A 21,658-nucleotide genomic window follows, 5' to 3' on the forward strand; every position below is an offset into this window, starting at 1 on the left:
ACAACAAAACTTTGTGCACTTGTGCACAAAATAAAGATAACAAACAAGGTGTGCTGTCTGCAGCTTTTGTCCGCAGGACAATAAAAACAAGTCAATTGTATACGTATAACACTTCACACTATCAAATATTTTTTGTATTTATTTATTTATTTTTTAACACGGTATAATTAACTCCTCTTGTTCCTCGTCATACAGGCATAAAGTGGGAATAACTGATGATAGAACAGAGAGGTCCAAACTGGGGCTTGTGGACCAAAGTTGGCCCTTGATTATCTTTGACTTGGCCTGCCATACCAAATCACAAAAACAAGTGAATGAAAAAGGAAAAACATGGCACTGAAGCATATCTTCCCTTCTATTTTAATATTTTATTATAATTATACATACCATTTAATGAGTGAACTTGATTAAAAATATTTGTTGTTGATTTATATATGTAATATGTTGTTTATATATATATAATATATTTTATAGAAATGTGAATAAAATTTAATATACAGTATTGGGATAATATGCAATTTTCACTTTTGGCTCATATGCCCTTAATCAAATTACATTTTTGGCCTTTTGTATTAAAAAGTTTGGGCACCTCTGCAATAGATTATTATTATTATTATTATTATTATTATTATTATTATTATTTAGGTCAACTATTCCTTTGATGGCTATTATTGCTCTTAACGGTGACAGGAAGCTAGACGACATTGTCAGCCAATTAAGTTTTTGAGTACTTCTGACATTCTTTTTACAGATTTGTTTTTATTTGTTTATCGGTTTGTCTGCATGACAGAGAGTACCTACATTGTTTCAGACCCTTGAGTGGCTCAGATAATATTTCCAGAAATCAGTGGCCTTCCTGAAGCCAGCTGGAAAAGCATCGTTAGCTAACTTTGGTAGTTAGTTCCACTGAAATATATTGGTAATGACGGAACTTGCAACCATAGTTGTGTTTGGGAAACGCACTCCTGGTTGATTTGAGTTCAGTTGTTAAGGAGCAGGACTAATTAGACGTGGATTGCAATAACCCTCTCTCTCTCACTCTCCCCCTCTCTGGCTGGCTCATTATCATTTCTGCATTATTTAAACTAATGGAGCAGATTAGGTAAAGCACACACAATCATGCCGCTATTTAAACACAGCCTGCTGCAGCAGCTGGACACACTTGCTCCCTAAAGTTCCAGAGAAGTACAGCAGATGGAATCATGGGATGAGGGTGGTGGCACAACAAATAGTATGGGTTTCTTTAGGGCAGATTCAGGGACATCTGGCCGTGACAAGATTGAACTGTGTTTTAAAATGCCCCTATAATGGATTTTTGAAAATGATCTTTCATGCAGTGTTTTATGTTATGTGGCTGTATGTTAATGTGAACAGTCTGCTAAATTGTAAAGGTGAAAGTGCGTCATAAATAAAGTTATCCCATTATCTGTTCTCTTTTAGCAGTTCAGTCAATGTACTGTTATGAGTAACTGAATAACTCAGGTTATTGGTTTAATTCACATCAGAGGGAGTTTCAGGCTACTTTACACTGCTCAAAACTCATCTTTGAATCATCATTGGCAAATTATTTAAAAATAAAAAAAAACTTACTTATAGACTGTAGAGAGTCAGAAGTGCCAGACTGTCCTTGCAAAGTTCCAATTGCCCCACTTTATAGAAACAGCCATTGTGCCACAGACGCATTACAGGCTACTGGTTCAGGAAACAGTCCTCATCCTCCAAAAAATGCAGGGCACACATCTGAATATTTGGGTTGAACTGTTCTGGAATACTGTTGTAAATACATCTTAACCACTGATTTCTAGTTGTGTCCTCTTTTGGAAAGCCAAACAAAGTAGTTTTGCTTACACAACGAAACACACAGTGTCTCCACAACATGGTGCAATGCTATGCTTTGCAAATGCTATGTCTTCTTTTTTTGCGTGAACATTTTGGCGGCATTATGCAAATCTTCCCACATCATGACGTAGAGATGTGGGGGCGTGTTGGAACGAGTCGTTTTAGGAGGGCGTGGACAAGTCTTAACTTTTATAAAGAATATCTCTTTGGATTTGAGACTTTAGTCTTTGCAACTTTACAGATATTCTTTATGCACCAAAAGCTTCTAAAACTCCAAATAGAAAGGACAAATTTAAAATTTCATTATTTGACCAATTTAATTACTGCTTTAATGTTACTAATGTAACTAATATTATAATTCTGTGGGCCTGTTATTGTCTAGAAATGTGTCAATTAATATAGAATGTCTGTCATTCTTATTACCTGGAGTCATGATAAAGGATGGAGCAATACGTTAGTTTACAAACTGCAGTGATTTATCACTACTCTTTGTCTGTGTTTGCCGAACACATGTACCATTATTGTTTGGGTCTTTACTACAAGCTGTGGTTCCCATTCGCTAACATAAGCGTAAAACAACTTTTTTCCCCTCTGATTCTTTACTTTTAGAACAGTGGCGGGGGGGGGGGGGGTACTACCATTATTAAAATAGGATGTATTATTGATAAGCCATATTCCAGTACAGGTGAAAACATGTATTAAATCATACTGAGTAATCTGACCAATCAGAGTAGAGTAGCCTTGTCCAAAGGAGGGGTTTGGAAAGATGAATCTTTTCGAGTGAGTCGTTTGAGAAATTACATAAAACGAAATGCATATTATAAGAAAATGAAAGTTTTTTTGACCTTGCATGCATGTACACTTGTTGTTGGGGACTCCCAAAATCCAATTACAAACCTTACATATTGCATAATAGGGGCATTTAATGTTTTTTTTGTTTTTTTTTATGGTCAAATTTAATTTTATCAATCAAAAATGTCTCTGATGTCTAATTAATTTAAATCACAAAACAAACAATTTAACATATTTTTTTTTTCTCACCTTCTGTTTTATTGTTACCAAATTCTGTGTATGCATGCCTAATTATTTGAATGCACAAAATTAATTAAATTATAAAAAAAAAAAAATACAATAGCCTATGAAATATAGCTTCAGCATTGTGGAAATCATAGGGCCTTAAAGATCTCATGATCCTCTCTCATTCTGACACTTCTCACTACAATAGATTGATTGCTTTCAATACAGGGTCAATAAAACGCCATATACGCATGTTTACTAATGTCCAGGATTTGGGACTGGTAAGATTTTAATGCTTTTGAAAGCAATAAGGTAACAATAATATAATGCAATTTAAGCACTGAATCTATCAAAAACCTAAGATGGTAATCTGTGGCAGATGTTATAACCATCGCTTGTCTTCACCTCACTGTGATATGGCACTGCTGCAACTCGCCAATTTTGATGTGTAATGCTCAGGGGGCAGTTCTGCACTGAGACATTGTAGAGGACACACGTGTGAGGCCTGTAGTAAACAGATGTCACAGAGTCAAAGCCATTGTTCCTCTGATTTGGCACTTAACATCAGCACAATAATTGTAATTACTCCTGCATCTGCTTGGCTCTCTGGATTTTGTGTGTGTGTGTGTGTGTGTATGCTCTTGTTTTTGTGACATATCAGGACACAACTCTGTATAATGACATGGGTATGACACAGGTATTACAAGGAGAGGGTGACTTATGAGGACATAACACATGTCCCCATTTTTCAAAATGCTTATAAATCATACAGAATGAGTTTTTTTGAGAAAGCAAAAATGCACAAAGTTTCCTGTGGGGGTTAGGGTTAGGTGTAGGGTTGGTGAAGGGAGATAGAATACACAGTTTGTAAAATATAAAAAACATTATGCCTATGGGATATCCCCACTTTTCACAAAAACAAGCATCTCTGGCTTTTGTGTGTGTGTGTGTGTGAGTGGGATTGAGTGGGCATGTGGGGGGTAAAACAAATAAAATACAATTACAAATGGAGGAGGAAAAATAATCTGAGGAAATCACTGTAAAACCTGGTTAATCTTTGAGTTTAATGGGATTATTATTATAATTACTTTATTTATTTATTTATTTATTTAAAATTTTTTAACAAGTCATTAAAAAGTTGAGAACAACCCTACAGTTTTTGGCTCATTCAGTTTAGATAAATAGGCTGAGTCGGCTGTGGAAGCTGGGTTACAAAAGGTTTCTGAGCATCCAAAGCCTTTCTCAATTGAAAAAGATCAGTCGAAAAAATGGAAAAAAGAGAGATAAATCATCCAAAAACTCATTACTAACTGCCTTGTGAATTATTGGTAAGTTTTCACCCTATAAAATCTACATATAAGTTACTACACCACTAACAACATTTAGGCTGTTGGCTTTTACAGTTATATTGCTGCCTGTGAACACAGTGACATTTCTGAGGGAACTGCTTTCACCCAAATAAATCATCATTCATAACTACAAAGTGAATTACTTACTGACAAGATTCATTTTTTTCTACATTTGCTCTCAAGCGCAGCTTGACTTTCTCCACCCGTTACCGAACAGAGCAAGTCTTGACTTGACCTTGAAAGGCTGAGGACACCTTAAATCTCCAAAAGGCTTTGCTCTCGAGCTTATGAATTTCCTCTAACCCTCGCAGAACCTGGGAGCCTCTATTCCTGTTATCAAAGCATCCCAATAGGGGAGATGGAAGAAGACAATGGGAGACACTACTGTGTATTAGATTGCAAATGCAATCCTGCCGGGGTCATGTGGAATGCTTTCCCTTCACAACAACATCATGAACTAAGGAACGAGGAAGTAGCTACGGTGAAACCTACAGGAGGGATACTGAACCACATTAGCCATCACCCAAACATGCGATGTGGTACACAATAACGCTACAAGAAAAAGACAGAAATAAAGGGAAAGACAGAGTGTGGCAGGGAATGCAAGAGCAATGGGAGAGCAAACAGACTACAGTAATAACCCCATTTCACCAGGCAGCATGTGTTCTTTTCCTTCACTGAAGCCGAGAGCTGTGGGCCGCGACTAGCGCAATCCTCATTTACAATGACCTGCTTGCATAGAGGGAAAACAGCAGCATAAATGTGATGAACACAAAGAAGGTGTTTGGAGGGGGCACAAATTGCCCACGGGTGCATAAAATGAAACTGTGCAGCCACAGGTGCAATAATATCCTCATGACTAGCAGGCTAATGCGCTGCTCACCTGAACCTGAACCAGAGAGGTTGAGGCAATGAATCAACCAGACCTGGCTAAGACCGAGCACATCCTCCATTTGTGCAAACAAGCCCCATAAATAAATGATCGTTCTGGGCTTATCTGCAGAGCGGGTTTTCCTTTCTCTCTTTCGCTTGTTCTTTTTATCTTCAGGTATATTATGCATGTTAATTGGATTGCTTGGCATCAACTCCTTAAGATGAAAGTGCGTGTGTGTCTTAGTACTTGTATGAGACTGTATAATTTACAGCTACCAGTGGCCGTTAGAGAAACCAAGTTACGGTGGTGAGTGAGATACAGAACTGCCAGTCTGTCATGGTACTGTGAGGCAAATCAGAATGTAGCTCATTAATTACACGCGTCTGTTTTCATACCAGAAAACGTGCCACTGCAATATACAGTAATTGTGTTATTCTGTCTGTATAACACTAACTCTCATTCATGTATCCATATACTGGCACTCCACTGCTGAAAATGTATTATATTTTACCCATATCACAAACATGCTGTTTGAATTTATTACAATGAGATAAAAAGACCATGTTTTGTGATATAAAACTGTTTTTCTATTGTCCTCGCTTCACTGGCTGCACTCAAAACCAAACACAAAGCGTGACAAGAACTTGATTAATCACTCAGAAAGGCACATGAAATCACAGGTTATCAGTTCAAACCGATCATTATTTTACTTACTCAATTTACTGATTCTTTCAGTGTTAACGGAATGAATTTTTTGGGGTAGAATTACTGACTGGTTGTTCATATGACAATGCAGTTCAAGTTTTGAATAAAATTTGATTTGAATTAAAAATAAATCAATACAACCACAACAAAACAAAATCTAAAAGCATTACAGCTATAAAAATATAACATTTATACATTAAAACCTTTAACAAACCATTAACAAACACACAAGCCGGTAATTTATCAATTTGTAAATTACTCTCAGAAAGAAAGGTACACAGTACCCCAAGAAAAAAAATAAAAAAAAAACTTAAGGTACATCTATGCACCTTATTTAACCTTAAGGGGCACATAGTCTTAAAGGTACAGTACATTTTTGTAAAAATACATCAGTTTTTTTCACAAGGGGTTCACAAGTGTGTGTATGTAAGTATATCCACTACTTTTACACATAAAAACAAGGAACAAGAGTATTTATAGTAAACACTGTCTCATTGTTAAAGGAAAATTAACTTATGAGACTGAGAGGCTGTTTAAATCAGAGCCCCCTTAGAGGCACATTCACTCGCTGTGTGTTCATATGGCCAAGCTGCGATAGAGCACGACCCCATCATCCTGTCCCACTCTCTTGATGTTGTTTACACTGCACTGCCATTAACGGCCAGTGGAGAGCACTAACTTGGCTATTATTGCTGCCCTGGGCTGGCCCTGAGTCTCTGGTCCCGGGTCAGCCCTTACGCCTGCATACTTGGCCTAGAGTGAACAGCTCCAAGTCTCCCATTAGCCGAGGAGCAGTGGAGGTCAGAGTAATTATTATTAGTATTTTTTTTTTTTTTTAGAAAAAGCTATTAGAGGGAGAGCTTGTCTTTTCTCATTATGGCCTCACGTGCCTCCTTGCACAACTGTGAGCTGCAGGGTTGAGATCAGCGATGCTCACAGAGCAACAGTTATGAGTTTCTTTAAGAAATATGAATGCAAGTTAGACAGTCTCCCACCAGCATCAAGCTTCAAGCCGTCAGCTAATATGGAAAGCATTTGTAGCACATAGGTTATAGTAATTAATTACTTCAGCCTACATATTCAGCTGTGATCTTATAATTACACAGCTCCTGTAATCACACTCTTTAACAGTGGCCATCAGAGAACTGTAAAATAAAATAGTGACCTATTGAATTATGTTTCACTCATCAAGTTTTTTTTTTTTTTTCAAGTTTTCTGTTTCTCTTTCTCTAATCCTAAATCACAGGCATGACACTTCTTACTTTTAGCCATCAAAGCAGAGCCAGGGGTCATTCAATTATAGCTTTAAAATAGACTGATTTAATTATTGGCTCTCTCCTCATTAAAATGCTAATGGAGATTGTAATTAATAGATTAGGTATGAACATTGAGGGGAGCAAATGACAAAGTAATAATTAAGTGCATGATAACAAAGGGCCCTAAGCAAAGCTCTCTGGAAGTATTATGATCATTTAGCTAATAATAAACATTTCACCATCCCAAGAGGACCATAACATAGTTTGTGGAAGTAAATGTGCTTTGCTAAATGGCTTGAGATACACAACCATTCAAAATATATTACTAGATTATTTTGTTCTACTTGAGAATGAAGTGCATACATTTACAATAATTGTCTCACTGAAAAATAATCAGACACATACTAACAAGAGATGGCTTTGCAAATGAGCAACTGCATGCATCCAAAAAAATATAGCATGAAACTGAATCCCATTACTTAAATCAAGACTACAAAGACTAGCTTCCTAGTGTGAGAAGCTATTTTTAATTCATTGCACACATTTCTGCCCTTACGGCAAGACTGTGTTTGTGAAATATCTTGATATTGTTCCATTTGTGTTTCTCGCTACAATGAACAGAAATGATGGAATTTCTAGAGTGGACAAATAGTTTGTAATCAATAAAGCTCATAATGTCTAACTGTCTTGCAACCAATATCCACAGGTATTACAAACTTTAGACATAGACAGCAAACATTTTCCCCCCTTTTCTTTCACATATGCAATTTCAGCATTCAATGCAAATGAACAGCATTTATGTGTACTGTATTCCTAATAATAATTTGTTTGCAGTCTGTATGTACCACAAATTATTAGGGGTGTGACGAGACTCTTATCCCACGAGACGAGATGAGACATGACACTGGGTTCACGCGAATGAGACTAGATGAGATTTTTTCCCTTTTTAAAGAAATCCAAATCCAATAAAAGATATATGTTCCCTACGTAAACGCTGCAAAAGGTTTGCCACAAGTTCAACTGACAGGCAAGTTATTGCACAAACTGGAAGGATTCATATTTAAATCGACTTTTGCAGCTTTATATTTAGAGATACTAGTCCATATCATGATTTGATTATGGGTAATGACCTACTTTTGATTCATTAACTCAAAATTTGACAAATTCTGTAAAATTCTGTGTTAAACTGGGAATTCTGTTTTTATGAATGGATAAAGACTTCAATGCGTAAATTTCCCGCTTATACTGCAGCCACTTGCTTGATGTGAACATAATATCTTAAATACCTTGCATTGCATACCACTGATGAAAGGGCCAGTGTAATGCAAATATAGTAATATATATTTCGCGACGATTCGCGATTAATCGTTGCTCAGCCCTAGTAATAATAAATCTAGAAGCCCATTACTCAAAAAAACCAGGAGGCTCATGGTCTGTTCTTATGCATTATACATGGCTGGGTTAAATGTTTCAAAAGAGAGGCTTGTTAAGCCTGGACCAGGGAATCCCATGAGGGGATTGCCATAATGAAATCCTCAGCTTGCTTATTACACCAGACATAAGACATTTATTTCACTCCTGAATTCATGTTTTCCTTCTCAACACAGGCATGTTGAGAACTTAGGGAGAGGAATACTATCATCCTATTAAATACTATTTAGCCTCCTAAATACAATTAGGAGGAATACTATTAGAAATGGTGGTTTACAATCCACTTGTAATGAATGAAGATCAATGTAAGGCTGCAACAACTAAACGATAAAATAGATTATTATCGATAACGATTCTCATTATATATTAGTCAGGTCTGCCCACAGTGCACATACAACTGCAGCCGCTCACATCAAATTACAGCACTGAATCATGCATTTCTATAGACAAAATGCATCTACAAATATTGGAGGAAACAGAATGAGCTCCTGCAGGAAAAGTATGTGATCCAAGCTGCCCAAAACATGGTAAATCTTTATTTTAAGCTTCAAGCTGATGCATTAGTGTAATGGCTTGCATGTCATGTGCTTTTACACATACCCGTTTGTGTCCTTGGTGCAAAAAAAAACCTTTAGTTAACAGTCATATCCTTATCTGTAAATGTGACAAATTCAACCAAGCCTTTCCATTTTTGCATAAAGGCCTGCCCTGACAGTCTGCGTTAAGTTTCTTTACAAAAAGAGCGCCGGCGTGGCGTGATCAAAGTTCACTCGATGCATGTTCCTGCAGAGCATTACTGTTATTTTATTGTTCTTTATTATCTTTATTGTTTTAATTTTTGATCTAGAGATTTAAACTATATTCACTGTATAACCTACAGTGGTTAACAGATTTATTAAAACAAATTTATGTAAGGTTTTTAAGCAATTTTGTAAGGTTTGTGCAATTGCTGCTCTTAACTACCAATTATTTTTTTTTAGCTTTCTGTATTGGTTATTCCTCCAATATGCGTAAGCTTTTTAGCAAGCGTTGTAAGCTATTTTTAATTCTATAACATATATATATATATATATATATATATATATATATATATATATATATATATATATACTAATTGGTTATCTGAACATATATATGTTCAGATACCCAATTAGTCAAAAAGAACATAAACAATGCCGGCAAGCATGTAAAATTGGGGGTTTAATCCGATTAATCGAAATAATAATAGGCCAACTAATCGATTATCAAAATAATCATTCGTTTCAGCCCTATATCAGTGTAGTTTATGTATAAGATACAAGACCGTAAGATGATTCACAAAAGATTTAAACTTTCCATTGAAAGTTACTGTTCATTTAGCACATGAAATATGGCAACAAGTGGAAGTTAACACCAAGTGTATACCATCTGTAGCAAAGCCCTCAGTGCTGGGGAGTTGTGGTCTGAGTTGAAGGAGAAATCTTGACAGTACTAGTGTTTATTACATACTTCTGTATTTTGGTAATTCATGGCATGCTACATGCATAGCATTAACTTAAAAGGAACTTCTGTATTTCAGCGTCTGGTAATCAAAAGGACAAGGACAGACTCTGAAATAATGAAAAAAGAACTCCCTGAATTTATATTTGCCTCTTCACACAAAACACATTCCTATTCAAAAATACAACAACATAGAACAGTATGCAGGGGTCTTGAGTGTGTTTTGACAAGTTGAAGAGTTTTAAACTTGACATGCCATACATTTTTTTAAACGATACAAAGCTGCACAAATTATTGGAGAACATTATACAACAAAATTATATTTCAGTCTACATTCAAATTTCAGGTTTAATTGAATGTGTTACTTGTCATTCCTTTAACATTCCTTTCCTTGTCTCCACAAAAGTATTGTAAAGTTGATCTCCAATAGCAGAGCATTCAAATCAATAAAATAGTCTGTGCAAGCCCCACTACAAATGCACAGACCCTCTGCCATCTTTTGTCAACCTTCATTTAGCAAAACGCACAAGAGCAGTGCTGTCCTAAATTATGATTACATGCACTTCAATCTTTGCTGACCAACTGAAAACGGTCTCTGAAAATCAATTAACCCAGTACAGAGTGGCCTTGGGGAAGTGGATACCGCAAACACATATGAAAAGAGATTATTTACCATGATGGCCATCTTCAAATGTGAAAATAGAGCATGGCAGATTAATTCTACCTACACCAAGGTCAGACCACTGCAGTGACTCAGAGAATGGAAAGATGAGAACTAGGGTCTGAGGGTCTGAGCTGGTTAAAAACTGGGCTTATGATATTACAGCCACAACATGCACAAGATTTCATTATACTTTTGCCTATCCACTGATAATAAGAAGCCGGTCCAAATCCGTTTTTGGTGATGCAAGTCTGCCACATTTGACAAATCTAACTCCCTGTACATCCTCAGTCACCTGAATAACAGCACTAGCTCCCGAACTCCCATTATTTAGAGGATCACTCAGGTCTCCTCCACATGACTAGGTGCTGTGTGCTTCATTGTGAATTAGTCCCATTGCAGCGAAAGTAGTCAATTACCGCCGACTCTTCTTTGTACTACCCATCCACTTTCCTTATCTCCAGTCAGAGAAAGTCCTTAATGATGGGTCTCAGATGAGCGTTTGACATTTTTTCCACTCCCGCTCCCCAACTCCACTTCAAGGCCTGGGAGCTCCATTAGGGAGGTAACCTGTAAAGCGTGGCTGCAGGCTACAGCTGGCGTTCCTTCTGCCTGTAGTCTTACATTTTCTCCATTTAACACTTTGAGACATTAAAGGCAGTGCCTCGCCGAGAGCTTAGAGATACTGAGGCGAGGCAGGAAGGCTAAGACTGCTGCCAGATTCTTGACTTTGAAGGCAGAGCTGACTGCAATTTGGAAACAAGGTTTTAAAGGGGTCATATGATGCTGCTAAAAATAACATTATTTTGTGTATTTGATTTAATGAAATGGGTTTATGCGGTTTAAGGTTCAAAAAACAAATTTTCCACATACTGTACATTATTGTTTCTCCTCTTTTCTGAAACGAGTCAAATTTTACAAAGCTCATTGGTCTGAAAAGTGAGGTGTGCTCTGATTGGCCAACTATCCAATGTGTTGTGATTGGCCAAATGCCTCAAGCGTGTGACGGAAATATTATGTCCTTTGCCATACTGTGATGCATGTCCCGGTCAGAAGGCTGGTGTGACAATACAAAACCAATAAAACCCATTACAAACAAGCCATCTGTTGCATCCAGTAGGAGCATAATTACAGATTTGTCTTTTTACGCGTTGTGTTGCATCGCAGCGCGTAAACATAAAAAAAAGTCTGTGTTTGTGATCTGAGAAACAACAAATGCTGCGCTACACTGCTCAAAACTAGCGTTTGAATCATCAGTGGCAAATCCTTAAATTATGTAAAATTACTTACATTGTTAGTTTTCTCTCCCAGGATCAGGAAACAGTCCTCCATAAAATGTGCTGAACATTTGGGTTGATCTGAATATTTAGGTTGAACTGTTCTGGAACACTGTTGTGCCATTGATTTCTAGTTGTGTCCTCTTTTGGAAGGCCAAACAAAGTAGCTTCACTTTCACAACGAAACACAGCATCTCCACAACAAGGCGCCGGTGGAAACAGTGAAAATCAAAGTAAGCTTTGCGTAAACATTTTGACAGCGTTATGCAAATCTTCCCACATTGACACATAGACATGTGGGGCATGTTTAAACAAAGCATTTTTAGGAGGGTGTTGACGAGTGTAAAATATTTAGTTTAATAGTTTAATAGCTTGTAAAACTCCAAAGAGAAAGAAAAACTTGAAATCGCATCATATGACCACTTTACAGTTTAAAATATGATAACTGAGCAGTGACGAGATCTTTTAGACTGATAGCTTTTATATATATATATATATATATATTAGGGGTGTAACGGTTCACAAAATCCACGGTTCGGTTCAATACCATACACTGGTGTCACGGTACGGTTCGGTACGTTTTAGATACAGCAAAATGAAAATATTGGCAGATAAATTTCCTTGATTTTTAAAAAATGTTTTATTTATTAAAACTAACAAGTATGTTTTTATTTTTGTTTTTTGTTTTTTTGCATTGAACAATGATGGAGCTATTATTTACCCATCTTCTATGGTGTTTTCTTAGCAGCATACTGTATAAAACAAAAACAGCTCCTTATAAAAAAAAATGAAAATGTTATATTGTTGTAGTAGTTATGAACAAATACAAAGATGTAACTTTTTTATATGGAACTCTATAACTCTTTATATTGAGTGTGTTTTTACTCAATTGGTTCTCTATAGGGCTTATGTTTTTTGGAACAAAGCAGGAATTACGGTCTGGCTGAAATAGGCTGGTGAAGGAATATTGTAACGGGGCTCAATTACATTAAGCATGTTCTTAAAACCTGCGTTTTCCACTATAGGCGCTCACTCACTCAGTACGCGCTGAAGGCTCATTGCAAAATGGCTAATTTTAGAAGATCCTCCAATAACCAACAGGTCTGGTGTTTGGGTGCACTTTGGATTCCCTGTAAGCTATAATGATGATGATAGAACGAATGGTAAATAGTAAGGTCTCATATCCGCGGCTATAACGTAACGTAAATGTAGTCTACCAATCGCCGCGGTGATGTCTTTTGCCCTGTTTGAATCCATTGGAAATGTCTGCCTAAATGCTGCGGGGATAGTTTGTTGCGTGTATGTTTCTCCTTTATTTTGTCTTTTCCCAGAAGGTGATGTCGGCGTAAATGACTTGACATGTTTCAAAGTATTCCTGCTGGTGTTTTTTTTTTTTTCCGCTGGTGTACCCTATTGTCATGTAGATGCGACATACCGTTGTTTTTTTATCCACCACTCTCTTGCCATCACCATGGCTTACAGGGAATCCAAAGACCTGTTGGTTATTGGAGGATCTTCTATTTCTGGTCTGTTAAACGCATTGGCCACCGCGTACCGTGCATGAACTGCTCGCTCACTCAGCGCGTACTGAGTGAGCGAGCGCCTGACTGAGTAGCCTAACATAAACATATAAGTTGGTGTTTTTTTTCTTCTTCAGGGGTGTCAGGGGTGTTGCCTGTAACGTCGTTTGGGTTATTGGGCTACCTTGTTGAACGCATATCATTATATTTCACTTTTTTTTTTTTTTTTTTTATAATTAGGCAACGAACCGTTCGGTACATAATGCGTACCGCGTACCGAACCGAAAGCCTCGTACCGAACGGTTCAATACGAATATGCGTATCGTTACACCCCTAATATATATATATATATATCTTTTTTTCTTTTTTCTTAAAACTGGAAAGGCATATGTATACCAGTAGTTCTCAGCTGGGTCACAAGTCTGTTCTTATAGGGCACAGGTGGGGAAAAAAAACTTAAACTTTTAAATAGCAATAATAAAATTCTAATAATAATATAAGTGTGCATATAAACAGGCTTCTCATCTTGGATGGAGCTGAACATAATACCCATTATATTTTGCTCATGTCCACTGCTGAGGGTATGAGCTCAAGGATTTGGTTTTGGTTAGGCTGGTAAATACCGTATTTTCCGCACTATAAGGCTCACCGGATTATAAAGCGCAACTTCAACGAATGGCCTATTTTAGAACTGTTTTCATATATAGGTTGTACCGGATTATAAGGCGCATAGAATAGAAGATACTGCAGTCAAACGTTTGACTGGGTTTGCATTATGCATCCACTAGATGGAGCTGTGCTAAAGGGAATGTCGACATTTTGACCGAGCGCCTTGATCCATAAATAAATTGCTCTGGATTATAAGTCATTTTTTGTGAAAATTAAAGGCTTTTAAGTGCGCCTTATAGTGCAGAAAATACGGTAAAAACAATGTTTTCCTGTTGTTTGTACATACAGGTGTTATGTTATTAATGTTGCAAGTTATTGGCCTAAGTTAGTTATTGGTCTAAAAAGTAAAAAAAAAACTTCAGCATGTTATTGAGTGTTTGGGGATAATTGAATGAATAGATGAATTCAGAATTTCCTGCCAACAATTCAGCGTGAAAGATACTTGGGAAAGTTGTTGGAATCTAATTTAAAAATTCAAGCAATTTTAAACCATTCAAGCACAAGAAAACACAAAAGAGTGTTGCATGCTCTCTGAGAGACAGTTTCTATGCACTCACAGCCAAAGCATGTGCACATAAATGTGCCGCTCAGCATGCATGTACCAAACTGAGTTCTTTTTTTGCAACTATTGCACAGAAACAGTCAAACAGACACAGGGTTATGCCATCTTGGCAAATACTCAAAGTCGATTCTGTCTTAAAATAAAGTAAACAGTTGTGAAAGTAAACACATTTGTGTCAGTATACTGGATCTGTGCATTAGGTCTTATAGTGACAGCAGTCTAATGCTTCTGTCTGTCATAAATGCTATTCATACAACAAAAGAAAGAAAATCACTCACTGCTCTTGACTTGCACATTTAATTTGTATAGATTTATCTGTATTTACTTCACACTATATTTGCAGTGAAGACTATGCTGTTATTTTACATTTGATGACTTTCTGTATCTCAGTTTTTGTTCATGGATACCACTGTTAGACCTAGTTAAAGTTAACACAGTTTAATTTGTATATTTATTTTCTCTCATATATACATATATTCCCACACAGAAAGAAATAGTTCGGCATCGCTTCATTTCTGTTCTGTTTACTTTGTTCCTGTCACAAAGGGGCAGATAACACCATGCAAGTAAACCTCATTTCACTACAAGAGGGCATTCTAATCACTAAAATAAACAGGGTTCAATTAACCAAATACAAAAAAAACATCCTACCATCCAGAGCTCAACAAAAGGTGCAAAGGCCATCGCATGAAAACAAATATCTTAATAAAGTTTGATAATTGGAAAGGGGGCAGACTGGCAATGAGAGGGGGAGGTCAAGCTACGTTGAAGGAGGATGACAATACTGAAAAGGTCCCACTCAATCGCACCCACAAGGCCCCTCAGCTGGAGTTACAATTAGCACACGGGGGTGTGTTCATTGCCTGCTGTTTTCTGTGTGCATTAATTGTCTCACACTAGCTGTTACAACAGTCTTAGAGCACTGAACCTTGCCATCTGACTTTTTCCCATTTGGCTCATGGTGTTTTTGTTTTTGTGTTGATTAATTAACAATGTCTTTTTAGAAGGAAAATAAGAAATGAAGCAGAAGAAAAACAGTACAGCAAAACTTTTAATGAAGTTATATTAATAAAAGATAAGTGCTCCTTGTGAACCGTGCAGTCCTTATACAGACAGTTGACCGTTAAGGCTTGCCACCCACTCAACTCACTTATGAAATGCCTGAGGACAATTCATATAAAACTGTCAAGAGTATAAAACTGCTCTTCCATAACCAAACATGTAATGCATCTCAAATTACAACTGCTAGAACAGGGCCTCTGGGAAAGCCAAGGGCACGAGAGGGCAGGACGATGCTAATGCCCTACTGTTTAAAATAGTTTAAGCAGTGTAATATTCATGTCAGGACACCTCATACAAATGATCCAGGAACACAACTTAGAGGTCAAATGTCAGCACCAAATAGTTTCTCTACATTAGCACTTGTATAAAAGTAATAATCACACTTTCATTCCATGTGTGCTGTCATTCAATACAACAGTATGAGCGTGAGTGCAATATTGCTTAAATGTTAAAAGTGAGAATTTACTGAAGCTAAGACCATCACGATATCAGATTTACACCACACAATTATCGTGACCAATGAATCACACATAAAATATGACTGTAGGAAGGCAAAGAAAGAGTTTGTAACCATAAGAAATTACAGTTGATCAGTACATTGGCTATAGTTAGCCTTTATGTATAACAGTTAGTTCTGATCTTCTAATCTGACTGGACAAGTGACTTTCTGTTGATATTTCACCTGCACATTCTAGACAGGCTGTCAGTCAGTGCAGTTACATTGTTGCACCACAAAGTGGCGGAAAGGGACTGTCTTTAAGTAAGTTTTTTAAACCGTTCATTCAACTACACGTTCAAAAACGCTGATTCATTCAAAGAGAGATGTAATGAAACACGCTGTTGAAATCATTTTAACCTTGAGCACCACTTTAGAAGGCTCAGCTGATCAGCAATGTGTTGTTGCCAAGACATTTCTACTAATATTGTAGAAACTTCTGTAAAGTTGCTTTGTAATGATTTGTATCATAAAAAGTGCTATACAAATAAACTTGAATTGAATCGAATTGAACATTTCCTAGGACATGACTATGGGATTAGAATCCCCCCAAATGTATTGCAGTCACAGATGGAAAAATAATAAGCAAAGATCAAATATTTAAAAACACTTGTAAAAAATTAACGCGCAAAACCGAAAAACAAATGTAATATTTTTAAAATAACAAACAGCGCAGTCATGGATCGAAAAATAATAAGCGTGAATCAAAAATGTAAACAGATTTAAAATTATATTTCCACGACATTCAAATTTATTGAGATGCACCTGTATTTTATGTTCAAGTGGTGTTTGTGTAAGGAACTGGAAGCAAGTAGAATATGGCTTTTTCTAAAGCACGCAGTGCCATCTGCTGTTAACAAACTAAGCTCTAAATCAATTCAAGAGAGATTCAGGATGCCTTCGGAAAATCTCACAATCGATGCAGAATCATTTCTCAATTTGCGATGCATCGATTAATTGTCCAAGACCTACAAGAAGCCTGACTGGGACATCCTTAGCTTAGTGTTTTCAGATCTTTTCTGATTTTAAAAGTCATGTAATGTATTCCAACCTTTAATAATTCTACTACTAATAATAATAAAGTATGTGCATGAACAATGTTCTGAAACTAAAGTGACACTGGGAAATTTCATTCTGGAGGTGATGCAACCCACAGGCTCAAGTTAAATGCAGTGGTGTGCTCACATTCTGCAGCTCTAAGTCTCTGACATTATGTCATGGATACAGATGCTTGCCATGGTTTGGATCATGCCAGGTGTCCCTTAGTGATGATTCCCGGGCACTAAAGCGCTGACGAAAGTGTGATCTCTTCTTTTGGCTGAAGGCCAGGTACAGGGTCCAATCATAATTTACTTGCTTGATTGGGTTCAATTACATTAATAGAGCAGAGGGGGAGAAAAAAAGAGTTAGAGTTATAGAGAGTGCAGAAAGTAAGCAGAAAAATGTAAAGTAAAAAATAAGGTGCAACACGCTGATTTACTACAAGTTTAAACATTATAGGAAATAGGAAATTGTACTGAATCAGATGTGAAAAGACTTGAAACTCTGATGAGAAAAACAGCCTGCCTCATGCAGATAGGGTCGCAACACACTCTTACATACCAAAGTTTTTTTTTTTTTTTAAGAATCCCTGTAGACATGCATATGGGCCAATAATCCCAGCTCACATTTTGCTATAACGCACATACCATGAAACAGGAATCTAGTATTTCACCTCAGCCAGACTTTTCATGTGGTTCCCATAGAAACAGCAGAACAAAAATGAAAGGGATGCTATCAAATACACTATTTTTAATGTCAGCTAATTTGATGGGGTCAGAAGAAGAATGATGCTAATATCAGACGAAGCCTGAGTTCAAGATGAAGATGAAGATGAAGCCTGAACCTTGCAATTGGGTGACATTTAATGGGACAAAAGAGGGCTTGTTTTCGAAGGCATGTTTACTCTGAAGGAGAATCTGAGGGTTGAGGAAAGCCACATTGACATATGGAGGCACAGGAAAAAAATATAAATTTATTTTTATTCTGTATTAAAATTACCATTAAAATATCCTCACTGTGTGTAGTTAAATTTTATGTTTACTTTAAATTGCCCAATATGGTGAACACTATCTATCGATCCACCCATCCGTCCAATAATAATAATAATAATAATAATAATAATAATAATAATAATAATAATAATAATAATAATATCCAACTACTTGTTAATAGTTACTTGTTTTTGGTTGTATTTGTCTATGCAGAATTTAATTTAGAATGTTACCCTTGCTGTCAATATCGAGAAAAAATAAAATAAAACCTACAGTGGCACTGCTGGCAAAATCAATTTTGCTAACAACTTCTAGGATTTCACATTGTGAAGTTGATTTCAGTGCATCACGAATAAAATACTTGAAATCACTGTGCACTCCAAAGGTTTCGTTAATTTAACAGAGGCTGTCGGCCTTGTCCCAAACTCATTTGCTGGGAGTCACACTACCGCACACAACAATACACTCCCTAAATAAGTTTGGATGGACAAATCCAGACCAGTGTTAAAATTGCTCAGGCATAACCCGCTGAAGGCCTCTGTAAATAACAGGTCTCATAACTGCAGGCATGGTGGGATATGTCCAGGTGATGGTGTCTGCCCTGTAGTTTATGTGATCATAAAGTGGCTTGCAGCACCTTGTCAAAAAGCAATGAACTCGGACAAAGATTTCCAATGTTTTTGCTCCAAACTGTCCCGCTCCATTTCACTAACCTTCACTGATGGAAAGCTGAGAAATAGGGGCACATGAGAAAATTTAGCGGAGAGAAACACAGAAAGGTCCGCTATTTTTTCACTCTTTTTTTCAGACTTGTTTTTTTTTTTTCTTGTTGGAGTGACCAATCAGACAGGCAGAAGTGAGATTCTCTTGTCAGAGTGCAGTTGACACGCTCCAGCTGAACTGTTAGAGCCTTTTGTTCAGGCAAGCGTGAAATTATGAGACATGACAGCGGAGACGCCAAACACGGCCGCATCCTCCCGGAATGCAGGCAGGATCACGGATCCTCCGCAGCTCAGAGAAACCCCGATAAAGTCTTGACTGAGGTGGCGAGATCGCAGAGGGAAAGGTGTTCTGCTACATTCATCTTTGCAGCGTCGAGCAGGTTTAAAACCTTTCACTTTAATATTACACTGTTGGAAAGTTCTATAAAAAATACATCTGCAAGACAGAATTTGATGGAGGAAAAGGGAAAAAAAAATCTGTGAAATGTATGTCAAATTTCATTCATTATCACCTGCTCAAAATATATAATAATATATAATATAATATATATTTCAGAAGGCTTATTCTGTTACATTCCAAAATTACCCTCATGCCCATTTTAACAAAAATTGTGAAAACTTTGTGGAAACTACATATATTCTGTCACATCTATTACTAAAAAAAGCACTAAGGCAGCTTTTAAATTTGACATTAATTTGACAAAGGAATACACAGGAGTTTGTAGAAAGAAAAAAAAAAAGAAAAGAAAAATTAAAAGTGACCACGGAATGGTAGAATGTGTTTTATGTGCACACTTCCACAAACGCAATCCCATTTTTACACATTCTCTATATTGATTTGAATGAAAAAATGAAAAACAACTAAAATCATCCAATCACATCGTGAAACATAATTTGCCCTTAAGGTCAGTTGCATTAGAGAGCTTTTATTCAGAAGGTATGAAATTCATGACCTCAGTCGGATGTCAGATGTCACTCGCACCAGTGAGCCCAAATAATTTTCCACATTCACACACAGTAATTTTCACTTGCAAACGCAAGAGTAATGCACCACACTGTAGAGCCTTGTCCGAGCTGAATTCAAATTCGGGTCACCTGCACATAAGTGCCACAGAGGAACATTTGGTATCAGAGTATGCATACCGCTCAACGTGCCACATTTTTCATATACAATCCTGTTTATACATTTCTAAAACACCTTTACCAACATAAAACTGATTCTATAATGCTGTGAAGTGATAAAAAAAAAAAAAAACAGAAAAAACTAAACATATTTCCAACATGCTAGAACATCCCAAATGGAAAAGAAATAAGCTCAGAATAGTGTTACTAGAGCTACTAAATAAGTTTGGGCTCTTACTTTAAAATGCTGTTTGGGCCACAGATGGGACAGCCTTTAACCCCCTACAGCAGCAGAGAGAGCTCAAGCCGATCAGAGTCTGGCATGTAATGACCAGCACTGTTTCTGCTGCCACAGAACCCACGGGCCTGAGATAATCAACCACTGCCAAGTGTTCCAGGAATTAGCAGGAGAGTTAGCAAATGGCATTCTAGCACCACGTCTGCCCTTAGCGCTCCTGTGTGGCACATGCCAAAGAAAATTACAGCCAAACAATTAGAGCCTGAGACCTCTGCACTATTACTGGAAAAAAACAGAGAGGAAGTGGAAAGTCAAGAGGCTAGTGCTCCCCAAATGTAGCAGTTTTTTTTATTTAGAAACTATAGCAGTTTCTAATGACTGACAAAGCAGATTCAGACACACAACTAATTAACTGCAGAATATATATCAAAATATAAATATACATGTGAAATCACATAATTAAACATCTAAATCCCCCCTCTTCCTCTTCTTCTGACCACATGGATCAGATACTCTACAATCTCCATAAAGGTCACTCGTTGATACCTTAAAATAACTAAAACAATAAAGAACCGCAGAATTCATCACAAAACTAATGTTTGTGATAAATGACACCAATTCCTAAAGTAAAAATTAGGGAATTGTTATGCAAAGGAACAACATGTGATTTTGAAACTACACTGTTACAATATTACTGAAGAAGAAAAAAAGAGGACACAGAAAAACAAATGGAATGATTACTAATTAACAATATTTTGATTTGATTAAGAGAATGAAAAGCTAAGCATTGATTTTCTCAGCCAAACAAAAGGTTTCAAAAATCAAATCAAAATATTGTGTTAATTAGTAATCATTTCATTTGTTCTTCTGTGTCCTTATTTTATTATTATTATTCTTTTAAATATATATATATATATATATATATATATATATATATTATTTTTTTTATTTTTTTTTGCAGTGACATTGTAAGTGTTGTTTCAAAATCATGTTGTTCCTGTGCATAATAATTCCCTATTTTTACGTTAGGAATAGAAAAACTAATATGATTTCCATGTTAAAAATCTGAATACCTAATACATACATTTTGGAGACTTGAAATGCACTGCATAACAAAAATGTCTAATTTGAAGCTATGAAACTGAGAATACACTTGTAATTACATTTTAATGGTGCACAGTGAGATGTTTCTAGATTCCAGGCTTCCAAATTTGAACTGTATCTGTCTAGATTCAAGACTGATCGGTGAGAGGAACAGGCTCCCTGTGTGACTGCTGCCGAGAGAGAGATTTAGAAAGACAGACGCTCCATTTCTTAAATAAACAGCCCGTGAGGGTTACAGCCAT

The sequence above is a fragment of the Carassius auratus genome, chromosome 1, assembly GCF_003368295.1.
Source record: "Carassius auratus strain Wakin chromosome 1, ASM336829v1, whole genome shotgun sequence".
NCBI lineage: Eukaryota > Metazoa > Chordata > Actinopteri > Cypriniformes > Cyprinidae > Carassius > Carassius auratus.